This window comes from Lissotriton helveticus, chromosome 4_1, assembly GCF_964261635.1.
Source record: "Lissotriton helveticus chromosome 4_1, aLisHel1.1, whole genome shotgun sequence".
Classification (NCBI taxonomy): Eukaryota; Metazoa; Chordata; class Amphibia; order Caudata; family Salamandridae; genus Lissotriton; species Lissotriton helveticus.
In genome coordinates this window covers 1382996386-1383019101 of record NC_136063.1, presented here as the reverse complement: position 1 = coordinate 1383019101, position 22716 = coordinate 1382996386, and positions in this window count along the sequence as shown.

The window sequence follows — 22716 nt, the reverse complement described above, 5'->3', positions numbered from 1 at the left end:
CTCTTTCTCCCTCTCTTTCTGTCTTTCTCCCTCTCTCTCTCTCCCTCTCTTTCCGTCTTTCTCCCTGTCTCCCTCTCTTTCCGTCTTTCTCCCTCTCTCCCTTTCTTTCTGTCTTTCTCCCTCTCTCCGGCTCTTTCCGTCTTTCTCCCTCTCTCCCTCTCTGTATCTCTCTGTATCTCTCTCTCTATTTCGCTCTCTCTCTGTCCCTTGATGAGCGCATGACACACCATCTTATCTGGATGTTTGTCTTGCAGGCTGTGACCTACAGATTGTCCTAAGGAGACTCGCCATGAGTCTTCATAAATGTTGTTTTGAGGTTATTCAAATAAAATGTTTTGTTTGTTAATTCTCAGATGTATGTGTCATGCTCATTTTTGTGCCGACACATGCATGTTACGTGTTGTGATTGTGCGACATCAGGTGAATCTTTTTGTACATAATTTCGTGAAGTTGATATGACATGTCTTTGCTCGAGGAGCAGGGGGTGCCGGGGTGGGGGGTGGGGTTTCTAGGGGTAGTGGTTATGGGTGTTGTGGCCCTGTTGGGCTCACAGCTGCATGATCAGTTGCTCCATGGCATCTGTTTCCCTTCAGGTGTGGCTCTGGGCTGGGCTCCCTTTTCTGGTGCAGGCTGTCATCCGACTTTACATCAGGTGAGAGCAGGTGTAACATTCCTGCTGCTAACATGCCTTATTGCATGTTTTGTAATCTTATCGCCGATCTGGCTGGTCGTTGAGAATGTTGCGGAGTGGTGTTGTCGCAGCTTTTTGCACAGGAACGCCTACTCTGCATCTCATTAGCGATAGTTGCCAGTTTCATCCGTGGCGATGTTTTTTGCGGCTGCTATCGCAGGTAAACTAGTGATATGGGCTGTTACCACCAGCTTGTGAATGGGGCGATAGGTTTATCGCCACTTTGGCTGCGATAAAGTGCCGATACCTTAGCGAAAAATTCTTGAGAATATGCCCCTACATCTCTCACTTTTTTTAAATTAAAAGTTATAACTTTTCAAAATCGATAAATAAGTAAATAAATACACTAAATAAATAAATAAATACACAGATAACCATAGAATACAGGCAATTCTTCAGTTAAGCATTGTGGCTCCTGAATCACAATGATCAGGTAACTGGAAAATGGGAACTGGCAATCGAACTGTCAGTGATCTGCACAGGTGAGGAGAAATTATCAGCAGACACAGAGTCAACAACCATCTCTCAGGACCCAGGGCCAGATGTAGGAGCCTAAATACCAGTCGGTATCAGCCGATTTCGGCCGTTACCGACCGGTATTTAAGAATCGGCATGTAGGGGCATACTTTTACAGAATTGGTAAATTTACCGAATCGGTAAATTTACCGATTCTGTAAAATACCGAATCGGTATTTTTACCGATTCGGTAAATTTCAGATGTAGGTGGGACTCTTCTGAGTCCCAAAGGCCCTACAAATTCGGTATTTTACCACCCAATCCAATTGGGTGTTAAAATACTGAATCCAGGTGTGCATGCACATGTGTGCATGCACACCTAGCCATGTGACAGACAGACATGCCCTTAGGGCATGTCTGTGTGCCACATGGCGCACATGCCTAATTTTGGGGTGCCAGAGGGTGTCAAAGTGACACCCCCTGCACCCTTGCTGGAATCGGTATTTACCAATTCGGTAATTACCGAATCGGTATTTCCCATTGATTCCTATGGGCTTCACAGCCCATAGGAATCAATAGGAAATACCGATTCGGTATTTACCGAATCGGTAAATACCGATTTTTAACGATTCGGTATTTCCACATCTGAAAATACCTACATCTCCCCCCTTCATATTTACCGATTCATAAATATCGAATCGGTAAAATTCGGTATTTATGAATCGGTAAATATCATTTACCTACATCTAGCCCCCAGTTTCGACAACGATATCGATGTTTTTCTGTGTTTGTCTGACAAGCACTCGATCTCCTCTTGGAAAGCTGGCATCTTCACATGATGTTGTCTGTCAGCATATATTCTTCTTCTGTTTGCAACCAAGGCCTGAAGCATGAACATCTTCCTCATTCTTGGATCTGAGGTTAATCCATTGGGGCAGCTTGGTCGTCATGGCTCTTCCAAACATAAGTGGTGCAGGGCTTTCCCCTGTCATCGAGTGAGTGTTGAAACAACTTTGAGGTCAAGCTTCTCCAGTGCACCACGCTAAACAGTTTTTTAGGAGTACTCACAAACCGTTCTACTAGATCATTGGCCTGAGGCCAAAGAGGAATGCTTTTTTGATGATATATATTGAGGTGATTTAGAAAGTCTTTGAATTTTCGACTATTACAAGTTGGGCTGTTTTCAAATTTTAAGATTGTGGGTACCCTCCATGTTGCAAAGATGTCATCAAATTTTGAATAACCTTTTAATGGATAGTGAATGAAAGGTCTTCTACTGATGCAAACAAAACTATTTAATAACCATAACTAGAAGATGATGTCCCTTTTCCAGAGGACCAAAGAATCAATCAATAGACATTTTCTCCCAAGCATGATGTGCCAATCTCTTGCATTTTTGCACTTTGCCTACTCACTGGCATTAGTGAAAGCTTCAGAGTGCTGGTTCCACGATTGATGAGTAAAAATGCGTTTCAATTTTAACATGTCACTTTCTTGGCTCGTGGCCGTGACAAGTTGTTCTAAAGACACGGCAGCTGGTGTTCTCTATTTCACAATAAAATTGATGTAATCCTCCGCTGTCTTAGAAGCGGTACCAGGGCATTGTAATGGCACTCTTGAAAAATAATCAGCAGGATTCTGATATTTCCCTGGACAATGAAGAATCGTATAGTTCTATTCCTGTAACCTCAAACCCCGACGTTCAAGTCTAGGAGCCATTTTGGATATGGGATTGCTGAAATATCGTCAACAGTGCTTAATGATCAGTAACTACTGTGTAGGACCTTCTGGACAAAAACACTGGAAAAAATATTTGCAAGCCCAGACCCCTGGCAAACTTTTTTTTCAGGCTATGAGTAATCACTATACGTTTGTGACAGACTTTTACTTGCAAATGCCACAATATGTCTCCCAGCATTGGGCTGTTAGTTGTGCTGTGCAAGGATTGCGCCTAACCCGACAGGGCTAGTGTCCACTATAACCTCTGTGTGAAGTTTGGGATCAAAGTAGGCCATTTCAGTGACTCTCTCAATAGCTTGCTTGATCCTTTGAAAACTCTTATCACAACCTCATAATAAATTAAATGACACATTCTTTTTCGTTAGTTCTCGTAAAGGTGCACTGACTGAAGCAAAGTCTTGTATGTATCTAGAACAGCAACTGGCCATTCCTAGAAATTATTGCAACATATGAACGTCTTGTGGGGGATTTTCAGCAGATAAAACCTGTACTTTAGTTGGATCAGGTTTCATACCCCCATCAGAGAAGGCATGGTCAAAGAATTTCAAGCTTATCTTATGCAATTCAAATTTGTCAGCATTTAGATTTAAACCTGCATCATTCAGAAAACTACAAACTTGTATTGGAGCTTTGTCATGCTCTTTCTGTGTAGCTCCATAAACCTATATGTCGTCACTATAGCTAAATGCTTTTACTATGGGCTCTATGATACATTGAATTACATCTTGGAAAAGTTAGATAGCAGTGGATATACAAAATTCAATCACTTGTTGAGAAATAAACAAATATGCGTAGAAAAGGCTATAATGTTCTGGATTTTTCTTCAAGCTCCAAATGGTGATATCCTTTTTTTAGGTCAAGCAGAGAGACGAACTTCTCAAAATTCAATTGAGTTATAAGATCAGCAATGTGTGGGCCAGGATGTATCTCTTGCTCGATTGCCTTATTGGAATGACTCAAGTCAACGCATATATGTACAGCTCCTTCACTATCTCTTTTAAGCACTATTACACTGGGGGAAACTCAAGGTGTCAGACAAGTGGAGCGTTCAAATATGTCATGTTTACGCAACAAATTAAGTTCCTTTTCGACATCTTCTTGCAAGTGAAACACAATGGGGGTCATTAGGATGGCGGGCGGATTGCCCCCGTCAGGCTGGCGGTAGCCACCGCCGGCCTGGCGGGGGCAATCCGCCCGACATCCTCAGCCAAATGCCCCTTCGCCATATTAGTATGGCGGGGGGGACCGCAGCGGACGGAAAGACCGTCCACCGCTTTTCCGCCCCGGTCGCCTTGCGACCGGGCGGAAAAGGTTTAATATGCTGGTGGTATCTATCAGACACCGCCAGCCATATTACAATGGGCCAGAACAGATGCCAGAAGGCGAGGTGGGGGGTGAACATGGGGGGTACCTGTGGTACCCCCCCCAGCATTTGCATATACAATGCGGTAGGAACCGCGCAGTGCCTGCCGCTTTGTGTATGGAAATGCATACATGCATTTATAGCATTGTGGTGAGCGGTGGTGAGAGCACAGCCCGTCACAATGTTATAAATGCAGGATGCGCCTGCCACTGTGACGGGCGCATCCTAATACCCCCCACGGGACCCCCGCCCTTATGGCGGGCGGTCCCGAATTCCGAAAGGGTGGCGGGCGGACTAAGTCCGCCCGTCATCCTAATGACCCCCAATGTGTCTGTGTCTTTGAGCAATAGAACACACACCCTCATTTATGTGCAACTTTACTTTCATTGTTTTGAGTTTTTCTAACCCATGAAATAAGGAGGGAAATTGAATTACAATTTTATGATGAACATTCATATTGTAGTTCACTGATACCAGTCCCATATCAGCAGCAGTGTTGAAACTCAGCAAACAGGCACCCTGTGGCTACAAATTAACCTTGACTCTTTAAGGTTGTTGAGGCAGCCCATTTGCATATTTTAGTCTTTGACTTCGTAAGTTGTGGTAACAGAGATCATTTTTTATACTACTTCTCAGGCCTGATATTTATCAATGCACCACTATCAGTTATGAATGGTATTGAATACCTGTTTATCTTTCAAGTGATCTTTGGACAATGTTCAAATGTTTGTGGTGCTTTTTCATGTCGATGTTTCTTCACTTTGGATTTTTCCTCACTTTGACTAGTCCCACATGTGCATGCTTTTTGAAGTAAATATTTACACTGCACGATTGTCATTGTCACATTCACTAGAAACTGATACTGAGGAACTCTTTGTCAATGATTTATATGACCATCAACTTCGTTTGGTAACTATTTGCCTCAGTTGGTGTGACCGCTTGGCTTTGTGTGAGCACGTCAGACATTGCAGAGGTTGCATTCGGTCAGCCATTTTGCCTTCAGGCTGTGAAACACTTTCTTTTCTCTTCACCTTGCAAGTCGTTACAAAGTGGTTTGCTTTACAGTAGCTGATGCATATCTTTTCAATGGCTGGACATTTACCTTTGTGTGGAAATGACCGTCCACATCTGTAACACTTTTTGTTATTCTGCGGAGACATCACCTTGTGTCCCTCAGCCGTGTATTTTGGCTTACTTTTCATACTCATGACTGACTCACTTTGGGCGCCTCTGTCCTCCTTGACAGTCACTTCAGCACAAGCAGCCTTGAGGACTTGTTCTAAATTGAGAGGTTTTTTCAGCATTCGTCATTGAAAGGAATCTGACAAACATCCACCGATTACTCTGAGGCAAGTAGCTTCCTCATCATTAAACTCATCAATGGTTTTACCTGGTCTCTGGTGTTCTTGACTGAATATGTACCTTATTTAATCCACATTTGGCACTCAATTAAATTTGACATTCAAGTCTGTTTTGATTTGATTGTACAGCAATTCACCTTCTTGAGGTATCTTTAACATGACTTTTTTCTCTCCTTCACCAGCCATGTTCTTCGGATAAATGTTATACTCTTTTTATCATCCTTTTCATCTATTGCATCTATGGACTCTTCAAATGTCTACCCATGCAGTCCATCTATTGCCTATATTATGTTTCTTGACTGTCTCAAATGCAAATTACGGTTTTAAGAATGCAGCAGCTGTATATATATTGGTGGACAGTAGTGCTCTCTCAGGCACTTCTTATGGAAATTGATCTTAGAGATTTCTTTTAACACCTTGTGATGTGCTGGCTTCAGAGCCAGTCTTAATGACTTTTAGAGCATGGATTTTGCCCTGGCCCTCCATCAGAGCTCTTTACTTGATGGCTGTCTAGGGACTTGTCATGAGCCCTTACACTGCAGCTTTGTTGGCGGTCCTCTACATTCAGGGACAACTACGCTAGCACAACCATAACCCTCTTTCTGGGGCTGGGTAAGTAGATAAACCTTGTACACTACTATTTCATGAAAGCAGATACCGTTTTGATATTTGGTCAGCTTTGTGCTTAAATGTTTCTACACAAACACTTTGTTAATCCTCACTTCTTGGCACATGAATTTCAATTTGACTGGTACTAAACTATGGCTATGCGCTGTTAATGTAACATAGTTGCATATGCCTTTAGCATTCTTACTCCGTATAGTGCATGGCATCAATTTGAGTGATGGCTCAGTACCTTGTATTCATGGCCGTTTCATTCAGTTCCTGGTCACCAACACGTAGACTTTCAATGTCGCTTTCTTTAACCATTTAATACATGCGCTCTTGTGGCTTATTTTCTTTTTTTAATACAATTATGGCCCGGTCTGGTTTTTAATGTGCTGCTCTCGTTCTCTGTCCTGTTACATCCTCTGAGGATGAGGGAAATACTTTTGTAATTGTCCCTCCTAAGGCCCCCAACTGACTGATCAAGAACGGGACAGATGGAACGCGTGCCTAACCGGCCCATTGTGCATTTCAAGGGGGTTCGAAAGAGATGGTCTCTTTCCTCTTCGTGCTTCTCCTTCATGGCACACAATAGCTGAAAAGGTCAATTAATGGAAAAGAACTGCACATCTGGAGCACGTTCTCCGTTTAAAACATTCATTAAAAAATGATGTATCTCACTGTTCTCCAACTTCCGCAATGAATGAATTTACATATGATCAGAGCTTGCCTTAATCACCTTTGTGGCCATGGATTGCTCCTTCATCCTGTTACAAGAGGAACTGAGCAGGGGATGTTTCAAGGTTAGAACATTGAAATCCATGGATAATGTCTTTGCCACCTATTACTAAATGTGCAGGACTTTTTCTTGCCAAGTACTACTATCTCATGTATTTGGAGAATCCTCTTGCAGTGCTCCTGGAACAGTGTTTAGACTCTAGAAGATGCTAAAAGTTCACATCAATTATATGCAGGGATAAACATGGACCCCTAAACAATGCATTAATTAGAACAGCCAGGGACAGTTCATATTAATAGAAAGAGCTAAAAATATATATATAATTTTGAACACTACAGTGACATATGAGCTTTTAAATAATGTGGAGTCAAATGCTGTTACCAAATAATTTCATATTATCGCTGTGAATTGAACAGCAGACACCAGATCAGAAACAATGGTGTTTTTGCATATAATTTGAAGAGCATTTCCATTGATTTTTTTGAACATGCATAACGTAGTGATACATCATCACGCACACACACTTCCATCATTGTACCAAATGATGATTCAGAGGGACAAGACAATTCTTCCTATGATGGTGGAAGACTCAATCAATCAATTGCACTTTATTGGGTTTTTGCATAAAACCATAAAAGTAATCTAAAACCATACATAGTACAAGATAATAGTCTAAAACAGTATATAATACAGAAAAGTGACATAAATAACCGATCTGACCTAGAAGTCTCATATACAGTACATAAAAAAGTGTTATAAAGTGCATACAACATTTTCTTTTTAACAAAGGAAGGAGAATAAGCACGAGATCCCTAACTGAACTGTATGTGTCACAAACATGTATAGTAGAGTACAGTGTAATCACTTGTGGGCCAATATCAAATAATCACAGCAGGCTCTAATCCTCACTGCTGATTTAAAAAAATTAAGAACATAAAGGACAGTGTTACCGGATAACAGTTGTAAAAAAATAAAAGCTAGTCGCACCTGCTTAAACTCCAATTTTTTTCAGAATAGGAATGATAAAGGTTTTCCAGGGAGTCACGTAGTACTTACAAAACATTAAAAAGTGAAGCATGCCCTGTGAAGAATTACCGTCGTAGCCACAGGGGTCTAAAATCTGACCTCTGCTACACCCACGTGGCTGTGCCAACAGGAGGTGAAAGAGATCAATACAAAACCTAGTCAATAAAAAACCTTCATAAGTACTAAGAGGCTCTTGGAGATATGACTCAGTGGATTGCACAGTTTTCAAAATGATAAATTTGTAGACGCTAGATTTCCTCAGCTCACTCTCTTTCCTATCTATTCTCCTCTGACTGTATAAGGTCTCCCAAACCCAGCCACGTCTTTCTTATTCACTGAATCTGGGTTGGTGAATAGATCAGCTCTTCCCAACCTCCCAACACAACTCTGTATGTGGTTGAGCCACGGAATTGTAGTGTTGTGCTCGGAATGATGACAGACACTTATTAATCTTTGCAGGAGCCTTATGAATCACACGGCTACCAGAATATCCAGGTAGGATCGGGCGTGCTCCCGACTCAGTTTCTTTTAGTCGCGTGCCGTTTTACACGCATCGGGGTGAGTTTTCCTTCACTTTTAGCGCGCAATGATCGTGTGCCATTTCGCACGCTTCAGGGGTGAGTCTTTACTTTGGCGCGCACCGGCGCTCTGTCACCAGCACTTCTACGAGGCTTCAGCAATGCCTCACACGCTCCTCGACAACCGGAGCAGCAGGGTAAGATCGGGGTAGGCTCCCGATCTCTGCCTCCCATGCACACTGCTGGGCACACGTACTCGGGGTATGCTCCCGGTTCTTTTTGGCGCTAAGCAGCGCTTCCCTTGTAATCTTCTTCAGCGCTCGACCACGCTGATCCGACAGAGCTCTATGCGACTAGGACTCGTGGAGCTGGGGCAATTACCGCTGGCCTTAGGTCTTCGGCGACGGTTCCAATGGGGCACGTGTGTTCGCAACAGCAATTTCTTTCTCGTGGTGCCCAGGGACAGGACGCTTCCTTTCAGGGTTCAGGGATGGCAGGCTGCACATCCCACCCTCGTCGCCAGCTGTAATGTCGTGCTCAGAATGATGACAGACACTTATTAATCTTTGCAGGAGCCTTTATTATCTGCTTCTGTACTCGTCCCTGTCCCTACTCTAACTAACTCTTTCCTGTCTCCGCTCCTCCTCTTCCTCTGGCCCCCTAGTTCCGCCCACTCCCAACTACTAGAATGCATCACAATATTACAGGAATGTGATGGGTATAGTCAAGGGCCATGCACTCCTTCAGGATCAGTTTGCTTAGGGTTGATCCTTGATTCAGCGAGAGCTTCAACTATAATGTTAAGGGGCGGAGGGCCAACAGATCAGAAAGATAGGGCACCCCCCAGTTCTTCATGAATCCCTGTGACACACATAACCGACGTTTCAAAAAATTATTCTCAGCCACTTATAGTTCACCCATAGCAACATAACCCCATGTTTCACTGCCATAGGAAACATTGGTAATACATTTGGCCTGATATATCTGTAGGAGTGCCGCGATCAGTCTCCTGTCTAATCTTGATGCACAATTAAAAATGGCGGCGTTAGTGCGCACTAGATCTCCCCTCTTTCTCTGTTTTAGTGGCCCCCATTTCATCTTGCCTTCTATCAGGACCCCATGATATGAAAATGCTTTCTAGGGCCGGTCCCACCTGCCTCATGTAGAATTTGGAGTCCTTTATTGACCAGTCCAGATCCTCCATGAAAGAAGAAAAGGAGTTGAGCAATGATTACATCATCCGCATATAATAAGACCAGCAGACCACGCTGACCCACCTGAGGGTAATCTACCTTAGTCTCCAATAAAACGTTCTCCAGTTTGTTAATATACAAATTGAACAATAAAGGGGCTAAGACATACTCCTCTTCTTATTGAGAACTGGCAGGAGACGTTAAGGTCTTATGAATATCGAACCTCTGCCTTGGTGTTGCTATAGAGGTCCTCCAAAAAATGAACAATATCACCACCCACCCCGATGGACAGCATGGTATGCCAAAGCTCAGCTCTAGTATTCACGCAATCGAATGCAGATGACTGATCCATGAATGCCAAATAAATAGTACCGGGTGGGCCACCGTATATTTGTTAGGGTTCATAAATAGGTTAAGGCACTTGGCTACGGTAGACCATCCAGTACAAAAACCATGCTGGACGTCAGTTAGAACATCATTATCCTCTGCCCAGCTGGTCAACATGTCTAGGAGGACACGGCCTACCACCTTGACCACAGAATCCAACAAAGAGATTGGTCTATAACAATGGGTACTATCTTGATTACCCTTTTTATATACTGGCACTATGGTGGAGGTGGGCCAAAAATACGGAGGACCGTTCTTTACTGCAGCATTAATGACTGCTGTGAGAATGGGTGCCCAAAGATTTAGAATGGATTTAAAAAGATCCGGTGGGATACCGTCAGGGCCCGGGGCTTTGCTGTTTGACAGCTCAACAATACCTTTCCTAACCTCTTCTACCGTAAAAGTCAGGGCAGAGTTCCCTACTATTAGTACGGGAAGACTATTTATGTTGGGGGGACACTGGAACATGACTTCGAAATGGAGCACCCATTCCTCCTCTGTGCTGTGGCCCCCACCTCGTTTCCTGCATCTTCGTTTACAAAGGGGCTATTTATTATGCTCTAGAAGTTGGAGGTGCTCTTCGAGGTACTGGCCTCAATTAACTCCATCCATGTTTCCTCCTTCAGTGCCGCCCTGCGTCTGGCCAATACTGCCTTGTACTCCCTTCAACATGTTCTGACTAAAGTAATATCCCTTGGGCTCTTACCCAAAACTTCCTTTAATTTCCTAGCCGCACTAGAGCAATCAGAATCAGACCATCTGGGAACCCAGATGGTCTCTGTGCAGGAGCACTGAGAAGGTGCACTGAGAAGGTCTGTTATTATGGAGGAGATGACCTTAAAGGCTTTTATGACCTCGCCCGAGTTTGTTGATGGTGCTGTACATAGTGCTAACTACGGTGGTTACTGATCCATAGAATAACTCGGGGGTTAGCAGGGCTTATTTTACCCTTCTTCCTCCATCTGTTGTCTTCAATACCCCGCTCTGCCCAACCCTCCCGCTGGGTGCTAATAAAGGCCTGCTGATATAAACACATAAAGGGTTGTGATCACTATGTATGCTGGCTTCGATGGTAAAACCCAAAATCATTTCAAGGAGAGGCCTTCATACCAGAATAAAGTGGATAAAAGAACCACCTTCCCCACCCACAGGTTGAGGATCTTACTGCAGGGTTCTACTGTAGACATGGACGAGGATAAATTCGAATTTGTGTAGTAAGTCATTAAGGGAGTCGCCTTGTACAGTATGCTAGAGGGTATCCCCTTCACACATGTGCAACCCAGATCAATCAAACTAGTGATCCTAGGGTCCCTGCATAGGTGGATGTTAAAACACCAGTGATCACAATGTTTTTAAAATCTGCATTAAGCTGTTTCCTTAAAAAAGAGCCAGATTGGGACCCTCAAAACCGCTCTGTGGACACCTCATACCTCTATCCGGTGAAAGAAGGGCTCAGGAGGGGAGAGGCGCTTGCCCGACGGCGGGAGTGATGGAGCGGGAGGCTGCTGCGTTGCCGTCACGAGGCCTCACCGGTGCCAGCAAGGTGGAGCCCAATGGCAGAAGAGGGTTTGCAGCAGCACTGAAAGGCCCCCAGCCGTGGCCCGTACATGATTACAGCCCTGGGGCCCATGATCCTGGTCCATCTCGAGGCCGTAGCTCCAGAGTGGACATAAAGTGCTGCAGGACCCGCGAGTGTGGCTGCCATCAGATGGCAGCCACACTCGCTGCCATCAGATGGCAGCCGCAGAGTGCTTGTTGTAGGTGGAGTTGGCCTGGTTAGTCCTGGGTGCAGCCTGCATCCGTCCTACAGGCCCCACTCGCAGGGGTCCCTGACACCAGGACGCTGTCCCAGGAGACAGGATTGAGCCTCCTTTGCTGCCGGTTTTGAGCTGCCAGGCCCTGGGAGGCCTGGACACCAGGAGGGAGCGTGAGGCTAAATTGGGGCACAGGCATACCAAACCAGGCCGTGCAGCACCAAAGGAGAGACATGCCTGCCACATCAGCAGTTAAGTAAGGTGTTGGAGGTGGTGGGAGGCAGAATAGGGAACCCAAGTTCCAGGGGCAGAAGAGTTGGGCTCCACACCTCAAGATTCACCCCACAGCAGATCTACCCACTGGGAGACGGGCATCGATGAAACAACATTGATCCAATTGTTGGGCTCTACATGACACCTGAGGAATGAGGGATAAGCGTAAAAAAGGCCAGACAAGGCGGCCGTGCATTAGCTTATGCCGGACCAGCACTCTGGAATTCTGCCCCCAGAACTCAGATCAATTTCCAGTCATCTGAGTTTTCGGAAAACTTTAAAAACGTATTTGTATCCTGATAAATAATTGCCTCCCAGCTCCTGCACCCCTCTATTGGACACACTCTCGGAATTAGTACACTCTCGTGTTGCAGCAATAGCGCGGAGATACCCCTTCGGGGGTCTAGTCTGGCGCTTTATAAGAATATAAAATAAATAAATAAAAGCTCTTCCCCAGGTTACACACTTAGAGAGGGAGGGTGATTGTCGGTGCAACCACTGGAGATCACACCGGGCCGGATAGGCATTGCTCACAAGAAAGAACCGCCATTTTAGAGTCCCCTGATGGTCGCGGACAGTTGGGCCTGGAATTCGCAGAGGCCTCACTCGTCTGAGGCCTATCTGGTGTAGGGACCTGATCGGAAGCTGGGCTGAGGTGTCTGATCTGCCGTAGGAACCGCAGGTAACAAAGCTCTTGGGGTCATCGGTCTGCACAGGTAAGACCTGAGACTGCGAGGGGCGCTGTGACCGGTCTCTGCCCTGCCTGACTAAAGCAGGTTGGGGTTCGCAACATGTCGTCCAACCGTGCCAAAAGGAGGCTAAAATTAAAGACCTCCTACAGAAACCCAGGGGCAAACAGATGGAGGGTCAGGCCATGGAGGTGCCATTATCACAGCACCAGGAAGGGGAATCGGGCCAGGTTGAATTCGGATCAGACGACCCGCTCATGAGGAGCTTCATAAAGCAACTCTTCACTATACTGCGACTTCGCAGTGCTGAAACAGTAGGTCTCCATGGATCTGAAACTGATCAGGAAAGACATAGGCGAGCTGGGACATCGGGTGGACACCTTAGAAAAGGCAGGAGATTGCAGGGAGGAAGAGCTTCATTCACATGCTCGGGAGTTGATGGACACGCGAGGCCGCAGTGAAGAACTGTGCATATGACTCGAGGACTTGGAAAATAGGTTGTGACACTCGAACATACCAATTAAGGGGGTTCATCTCCGAGCAGATGCGGGACGGCTGGAAGAATTTGGGACCCGGCCCTTCCGACATGTGGCTCCGTCATTAGAATCATTAGAAGGTCAAGAGATCGTTCTGGACCGCACACATAGGGTGGGTTGCCCAGCGAAGATCCCAGGTCAACCCCATGATATGCTCACATGCCTGCACTCCTATCGCCAGAAAGAAGTTATCATGGCGGCTACCTGGGACAAGACGACTATCCCGTTTGAGGGACTCCAGGTGGGCATCTATCAAGATCTCTCCCAGCTCACGCTTCAACGCTGCTGGTTCCTGCGTCCCATTACCACCTTCCTAAGGGATTATGAGATACGCTATAGGTGGGGGCATCCGTTCAGGCAACTCTTTGTGTGGGACAAAGAACACACACGATTAGAACACTTCAAGAAGCACAGAAGGCTCTGCGAGTGGACTTTGTGGATGGGTACTCGAAAGCCTGCACCCAGACGAGGAAGAATCTGCACGAGCCCTGAAGAAGACACAAGACGCCTCATTGGGAAAGACACACGTGCACAACCCTTCAAAAAAGAAAGTCTAAAGGAACGAGAGGCGCTTCTACAGCAGTTGCAGGCCCGAGACAGAGGCGGAGACTACACAACGGAATGAGGAAGCCTAGAAAACTGTTACTAGCTTTTGAGCGCAGTTCGGTTACCGGCGGAACTGAGACAAATTTCAGAAGCGGTCGAGGCGGGCCCATATTCCACCCATTGGAGGACCAGATGGGCGGCATGGCTATTGGCCAGATGGACCCATGTGCCAAGGAGCTCATGGTGCCCACAGGAGGGCAATTCTTCTGTTAACAGCATGTTACACAGTTGTCTCTTCTATATGTTTCCTAATTCCTTCTTCCTTTTTGCGTCTCTATGGCACACTCCTTTAGCGGTCAGGACTTATGTTGAGTGGGTACTTCACAAGCGAGATCTGCTGCAGGGGATCCGGGTGAAGGGGTCAGAAGTTAAGTGAGGTCAATGGGGCACATCACATATGGGGGTGGCTGATACACCTGACTGAACACAGACATGGGTGGAGGGGCACGAGGGAGGGCCAACTCACTAGGCCTGGACTACCACAATTGCGGACCTGGCCTTCTAACACTCCTTATGCCAAGATAGGAGGGACAACTGCCCCCTTTCTACACAAATGGGTTTTTGCTGGGTTGGGGGCCCTGGGCCACACACAACACATAGCAGGGGACAAGAGCGGGGGGCCACAGACACTTGAGAGGGAAGGGACCCCATGTTTGATGCATGTACAGCCAATCTGCTTACATGGTGCCGCAGAGCATTTCAATAGTGAGCCTCAATGTCCTGGGCCTCAATTCTCTGGTGAAACCCAGGGCTCTCTTGTCTTACCTTAAATAAATGAAATGCGATATTTGCCTTTTACAGGAAACGCATTTGAAGCGCATGGACTGGACACGTTTATGGTCCCATTGGTTCGACTGCCAATTTTTTCGTCCCTGTCCGGGAAGAATTCATGAGTGGCAGTGCTCTTTGCAATCCAATTCCCTGGGAGGATACTAGGGGTGCAGCTGGAAATACTGGGTAGGGTTTTGTCCTTGCGGGTGGTAAAGGGAGGTCACTCTTACACTTTGGTATCGCTATATGGGCCCAATGAGGGACAGGAGGTGTTTCTTAAGAACGCCATAAGTTAGATATTGGACTCATCTGGGGAAAACCTTATTTTAGGGGGAGACTGTAATATAGTCCAAGACCCTGTTCTTGATAGAACCACACCCCGGACGGGACATGCGGGGGCATTGGCTACATCCATGCAGCAGTGGCTGGGGGAAGTGGGCCTCTTGGTTGCTTGAAAACAACGTAACCCTGAAACCCGAGAGTACACCTTCTTCTCGGCGGCCCATCAGGCCTATTCCCGACTTGACTTCTTTTTAACTACACCACGGATTACCATAGGGATCCTGGACACATCCATAGGCATTGCATCACTATGAGACGATGCACCCATTAGCTTCTCTTGGCGCCTTGAAGCGGATATTCAGAAGCACAGGGTATGGCGCCTTAACCATGAATTGCTTACGTACGATGCAAATATCACAGAGATCCAAGAGGCTATACGAACCTTTATGGAACATAATGAAGATGGTCAAACGCACATACACCTACTGTGGGACACATTGAAGGCGGTCATCCGGAGACAGTTTCCGGCGATAGCGGCCAGATTGGACAAGGACAGGAAAGATAAAAGAGACCGACTGAACGGACCGGTTAGTGAACATGAAATGGTACATAGGGCAACAGCAGCAATAAAGACTTGTTACCAGCTCACCAAAGCTCGCAAACAATTGAAAGCGTTGGATCTTGACACAGTGGACTACTTCCTGCTCTGCACCAAACAACGCTTCTACGCGGGGGGAATAAGGTGGCGGAGTTGCTGGCGTACCATGTGCGCTCACAAATATTGCAGCACCATATAGTTGAGATAGACACCGGACAGGGCGAACCAATACAAAGCGATGACATGATAGTTTTCGAATTTGAAAAATTCTATACAGTGCTGTACACAGCTGATCCCTCTGATGAAACAGCAGCAGCGGCATATGTCGCTCAAGCACAGGTCACCTCTCTACGAGCCTTGGACGCAGAAAAATTAGAGGCAGACATTACACCAGATGGAGTACTGAAGGTAATTCAAGGCTTGGCGTCGGGCAAGGCCCTTGGGGAAGATGGATTTTCCTCAGATTTTTATAAAATCTTGCCTCCAAGCTTACTCTTGATACTCACATGCCTTTTTAACTTCTTCAGTACTGAAGGAACGATCCCCGCTTCCATGCGTAGGGCCACGGTGGTGGTGCTGCCCACATCGGGTAAAGACCCGAAGAAGTGCACATCATATCGCCCTATCTCGCTGCTGAATGTCGATCTCAAAATCTTCGTCAGCTTACTGGCGGCGCGCTTAGCTCCACACATGTAGGGGTTAGTGGACCCACACCAGTCCGGCATTTTCCCCAAAAGGAACTGCAGTGATGGCTCCTGTAGACTATGTCACCTTATTGACAAGAGGGCAAAAAGGAAGGGAGTTACCCTGATGCTGAGAAAAGAGATGGGGTAGCTGAATAGGAAATCACAAGAGTCCCTTTTTTTAATAAAAAGACAGTTTTTTGGGCAAAGTTCTCTGTATATAAGAACATGCCACGATATGGATCATGTGCTAAAACACAATCACAAAGTTATATATATTCAATATTATCCAAAATGAGCTGTGTGAATAAATTTATAAAAAGATTAACAAAAATTTTGAAACAAATATTACATTGAGAAATGAGGATGAGAAGATGTTTTTAATCTTGTGAGAATTGTAATGTTTCTCTCTTTTTATGTATCATTTAAATACATTCTCTGATTTACAGAGTTGTCATTTCCTCAATGTAATATTTGTTTCAAAATTTTTGTTAATCTTTTTATAAGTTTATTACACACAGCTCTTTAGCACATGATCCATATCGTGGCATGCTCTTATATAGGGAGAATTTTGCCCCAAAAACTTTTTTCTTTAAAAAAAGGGACTCTTGTGTTTACCTTATTGACAAGACCCAAAGTTCACAGAAACCAGCCTTGCTCCTGTCAGTTGATGCACAGAAGGATTTTGATCAAGTCCAGTGGCCCGATCTGCACCTGGATGAGATTTGACTGCAACCACGATTCCTGCAATGGGTCAATAGCACATATACGGGCCCTGAGGCAATAATTACTGTCAATGGGGTTCAATATCAGCCCTTTCAAACTGGGAGAGGCACCTGTCAGGGGTGTCCTTCATCCCGCTTCTATTTGATCTGTATATAGAGCCCTTTGCGGAACGTATTTGTCAACACGCCGCCATTGCTGGGATTTATATGGGGATAGGGAACACAAGATTTGCCTTCACGCGGACGATATGATGCTCTTTCTTAACCAACTGGACACCTTCATACTACTACTCATGTGAGAGTTCAAGGTTTTTGGCCAGGTTTCAGGGTTCAAAATGAATATACATAAGACCCAATCCCTTAGCCTTACCATTCCAATTGCTGACTTTGGGGGTTTGAAGGCGGACTATCCCTTTGGGTGGACTGACTCATGTGTCCGCTGTCTAGGCCTTCAAATATTCTCTATGCTGGATCGCATGGTGCGTGTGAACTATGAGACTCTTCCAAATAACACCCAGCGGGCTCTTCAGCGATGGAGGCATCTTACACTGTCTTGGCTGGGCAGATTAGCTGCAGTCAAGATGACTATACTCCCCGTATACTATACGTTATGCAAACTCTCCCACTGCAGCATCTTCCCCAGATACTCACCAAACTGCAGCCCCTCTTAACGGATTTCATCAGGGGCGGGAAGAAAGCACTCATGGCACGCTTATTGGAAGCAAGCTGATGGAGGCCTGGGACTTCCAAATCTGGTGCACTACTTTTAAGCGGCCCAATTACGCTATATGGTCGAATGGTATAGGTTAATGTCTGAAAAACATTGGTGTTTCATAGACTGGGCAATAGCGAATATACATATGTGTAAGGTCCCTTGGCTCCCTAAACGTTATCGTCCAGTGGGGGTATATATTTCCCCGGTGCTGAGATCCACAATGACGGCATGGGACAGGGTACAAGTCGCACATGGACTATCAACCCCTATGTCCCCATTGACTCCCTTCATTGGCCACCCGGTGGCATGTCTGGGACAGAGCTTTCTTACATGGCAGGAGGCTAATTGCAAGAGGGTGGGGGATCTCTTTTACGAGGCTGAGATAATAGACTTCCACCAACTAGTAGAGGGGTATGGGCTACCTAAAACTGCGTACTGGCGGTACCTGGCCCTAAGACACTGGGTCACACAACCAACAGTATATATACACGCAGGGTGGCCTCTAACAAAATTTGAGATATGGTTTATAACCAGATCCTCTGACAAAAAGCCTATGTCAGACATATATGCTTTTTTAATTACGCCCACACAGCAAGGTAAAACACCAGTGCAGCGCAGATGGGAAACAGAATGTGCACGAGAATTCTCCCCTAAGGAATGGCACGACATTGTACACAGGGCCAGGGCATCTTCTAGTAGCACAGCCGGCAAGGAGATGTTCCTTAAAAAAGCGCACTCCTGGTACTACACTCCAGAAAGGTTGGCACCCTGGAAACAGGAGGGTGGACGTCCTCTGCTGGCGTCAGTGCGGTCATATAGGTACATTGACCCACCTACTGGGGGAGTGCCCCAAGATACAGCCCTTCTGGGGCTCTATACTGCCTGATATAAATAACGAATCTATGACATAATATTGACAGACATAATATAGACATACAATAATATCGACACAAAAATATCGAAATCAAAAATATCGGAGTTCTATCTACATAAAGGTAAGTACAAAAATAGCGAGAAAAAAAATCTAGTAATACAAAAATATCGAAGTAAAAAATATCGTTTTTTTAAATGAATTAATAATAATGTAAAAATAATTTAAAAATACATATAATTTACCAAATAAAAAATATAAACATTAAAACATATTAAAAAATTAATAACTAATACATACACATTTAAAATAAATTAAAACTACATATAAATTAATATATATATTTAAATTTACTATTCCCACTCCACAGAGTGCAACAGTAGGGAAAGCGTTGGATAGCGCAGGGGTAAAAATTACTATTCCCACTCCAGAGAGTGCAACAGTAGGGAAAGCGTTGGATAGCGTAGGGGTAAAAATTACTATTCCCACTCCAGAGGGTGCAACAGTAGGGAAAGCGTTGGATAGCGTAGGGGTAAAAATTACTATTCCCACTCCAGAGAGTGCAACAGTAGGGAAAGCGTTGGATAGCGTAGGGGTAAAAATTACTATTCCCACTCCAGAGAGTGCAACAGTAGGGAAAGCGTTGGATAGCGTAGGGGTAAAAATTACTATTCCCACTCCAGAGAGTGCAACAGTAGGGAAAGCGTTGGATAGCTTAGGGGTAAAAATTACTATTCCCACTCCAGAGAGTACAACAGTAGGGAAAGCGTTGGATAGCGTAGGGGTAAAAATTACTATTCCCACTCCAGAGGGTGCAACAGTAGGGAAAGCGTTGGATAGCGTAGGGGTAAAAATTACTATTCCCACTCCAGAGAGTGCAACAGTTGGGAAAACGTTGGATAGCGTAGGGGTAAAAATTACTATTCCCACTCCAGAGAGTGCAACAGTAGGGAAACCGTTGGCTGGCGTAGGGGTAAAAATTACTATTTCCACTCCAGAGGGTGCAACAGTAGAGAAAGCGTTGGATAGCGTAGGGGTAAAAATTACTATTCCCACTCCAGAGAGTGCAACAGTAGGGAAAGCGTTGGATAGCGTAGGGATAAAAATTACTATTCCCACTCCAGAGGGTGCAACAGTAGGTAAAGCGTTGGATAGTGTAGGGGTAAAAATTACTATTCCCACTCCAGAGAGTGCAACAGTAGGGAAAGCGTTGGATAGTGTAGGGGTAAAAATTACTATTCCCACTCCAGAGAGTGCAACAGTAGGGAAAGCGTTGGATAGTGTAGGGGTAAAAATTACTATTCCCACTCCAGAGAGCAACAGTAGGGAAAGCGTGGGATAGAGTAGGGATAAAAATTACTATTCCCACTCCAGAGGGTGCAACAGTAGGGAAAGCGTTGGATAGTGTAGGGGTAAAAATTACTATTCCCACTCCAGAGAGTGCAACTGTAGGGAAAGCGTTGGATAGCGTAGGGGTAAAAATTACTATTCTCACTCCAGAGGGTACAACAGTAGGGAAAGCGTTGGATAGCATGGGGGTAAAAATTACTTCCCACACTACTCCCCCTTTAACACACACCACACTACACATACAAAAAACCGCAATTACTATAATGATCAATTAATAAATTAATATCAATTAATATTAAATAGATGTAATTATAAATTAGCTAATTAACACATATTAATTACCAATTAAAAATGATTTACCAATTAATTAACAAGATATTTACAAGAACAAACAATAGTTATTAATAAATTATTTATAATTAATATTATGAAATAATTAAAAAACTAATAACCAATTAATTAATTAACAATTAATTAACAATAAATACCAAAAAATAAATACAATCTCTTTAATTGATTTAATTTAATTATTTCACACCCTATTCTCCTATAAACACACAACCCACTACACATAAATAAATCACATAAAAAATGTAATTGTCATTTAATCACTTAATATTAATGAATTACCAATGAATTATTAATTAGCAATAACAAAAAATTTAAAATATTAGTACATTAACTCTAATTAATTTAATTAACTAATTAATAATAAGTAATTACCAAATAATTATTAATTAACAATAACAAAAAATATTAAACATTACTACATTAACTCTAATTAATTTATTTAACCAATTAATAATAATTAATTACCAATTAATAATTAATTAACAATAACAAAAAATAATAAATACTACTACATTAACTCTAATTCTTTTAATTAACTAATTAATAATAATTAATTACCAATTACTTATTAATTTAATTATTTATTAATCAAAAATATTTTTAAAACATATTAATCAATTCATTATAATTAAATTACTTCCCACCCTATTCCCCTATAAACCCACAACCCGCTCTGATACTAAAACGCAAAATTTACAAACTCTAAACATACAATAAAAAACGTGTTTAACAAACATATAAACAACATAATAAAATACATAACACTAAACAAAATTTCGATATTACTAACATACATACCTTAATATCGATATTCTGTCTATCGATATTATTGCACATCGATATTCTATACCATCATAATTAAAACATCGATATTATTGTATATCGATATTTTTATTTTAATATTTTGTCTCTCTACCATAAATAAAACCTACGATACAGACCTACTACGATTTCCAAGTTACATTTTACTAGGTCTCCCGAACGCCTTAACGTACCACTTGAACTCCTGTAGGGGGAGAGGCATTACACTAGCGTTAAGGGCGGCCAAACAGGTGATATTTATTAGGTGGGGCAAGGAAGGGGTTCCCACCCGGTTGGATTGGTTACATAAACTATTGGAGGTGGTAGGAAATGAGAAGATCACAGTCAGCATATCTCATAGTCTTCCTCGTTTCGATAAAACCTGGAAATCCACACTGGAGTTCTTATCTACTGAGTTTAACGAGCTTACCTGCCCGATGTACCTACGTGTGCTTGGACTCACTAGAGATCCCCCAAGACCAGACGACAACCCTGCAGCAGAATCACAGGATGGATGCCGAGCCCACTAGTCAAACTTTATAACACCACAGACTGACCCTCACACTTCCCTCTTATATTTCTCTTCATCCTCACTCTTAACCTCTATCCTTTCTCTCTTTTAAAGAAATCTGACGTCTTCCCAACGGCAATGTGGTTGTAGGTGGTGAATTTGTTTTCCCTTTTTGAAAACCAATAAAGAGATATAAACCATAAAAAAGAGCCCAACAAAGATATGTTATAAATGGACGGGGGACAAGACATTGCGTTGTAAAAATTCAAAAGCCCCAATTGAAAGGCCCCTTAGACAGCAGCAACAACTGTAAACACTGGTTCTCCATGAACAACACTGGTGTTTTGGACTCTATTGCTAGGGAACCATAAATCACAAGACCACCCTTGGATCTTCCAGGAGTTACAGGAGTAGCCGAAACAAAAAAGGACTTATAACCCTCCAGGGGGAAACTGTTCCCAATCGCTCATGTCTCTTGCAGACAGATAAAACCAACCCTTTTTATTATTAGGATCCATGATGGGTCAGGAAAATTGTTAGCCAGGCGAGCAACATTCCATGAAATGAAATTACAGTCCATTCCACCCAAAATCCTGCTGCCTTGCTGGCAATTGTTCTGCTGAATAGTTGATGACCCCATTTCCACAGGAACAGCCCCACTCAGTTAATCACAGGTGTCCAGAATGCCCAAAGGTATGAAGCAATTCAATAGCTCCATGAGAGGTGGTACAAACTACTGCCCACCTTGTAATACCCAGAAAGTATGGTCCAGATTATTCCAAGGCACTAAAGTATTTGTAAGCCTGGAAGGGGGTGGAAAGGCGGCTGCCGTCCAAGAGGGGCCACACTGTTATTGACCCTGTTGTTCCAGATGAAAGGTTCAGGTTTATAAAAGAATCCAAGAGGGAGGGCAATAATGGTCGACTCTGGGCAAAGAAAGGTACAAGGTGGAAGATGAAGCCAGGATCCTTTCTGCGACGTGCAACCTATTAACATGAATAATGACACAGTCTCCTTTATATATCTTCCTACCCAGTTGACTGCACCATGTTGAAGTATTTTTCCACCCTTATGCCCAAAGAAATGTTACAGGACAGCTAGTATATGACTTTGTTCTTCA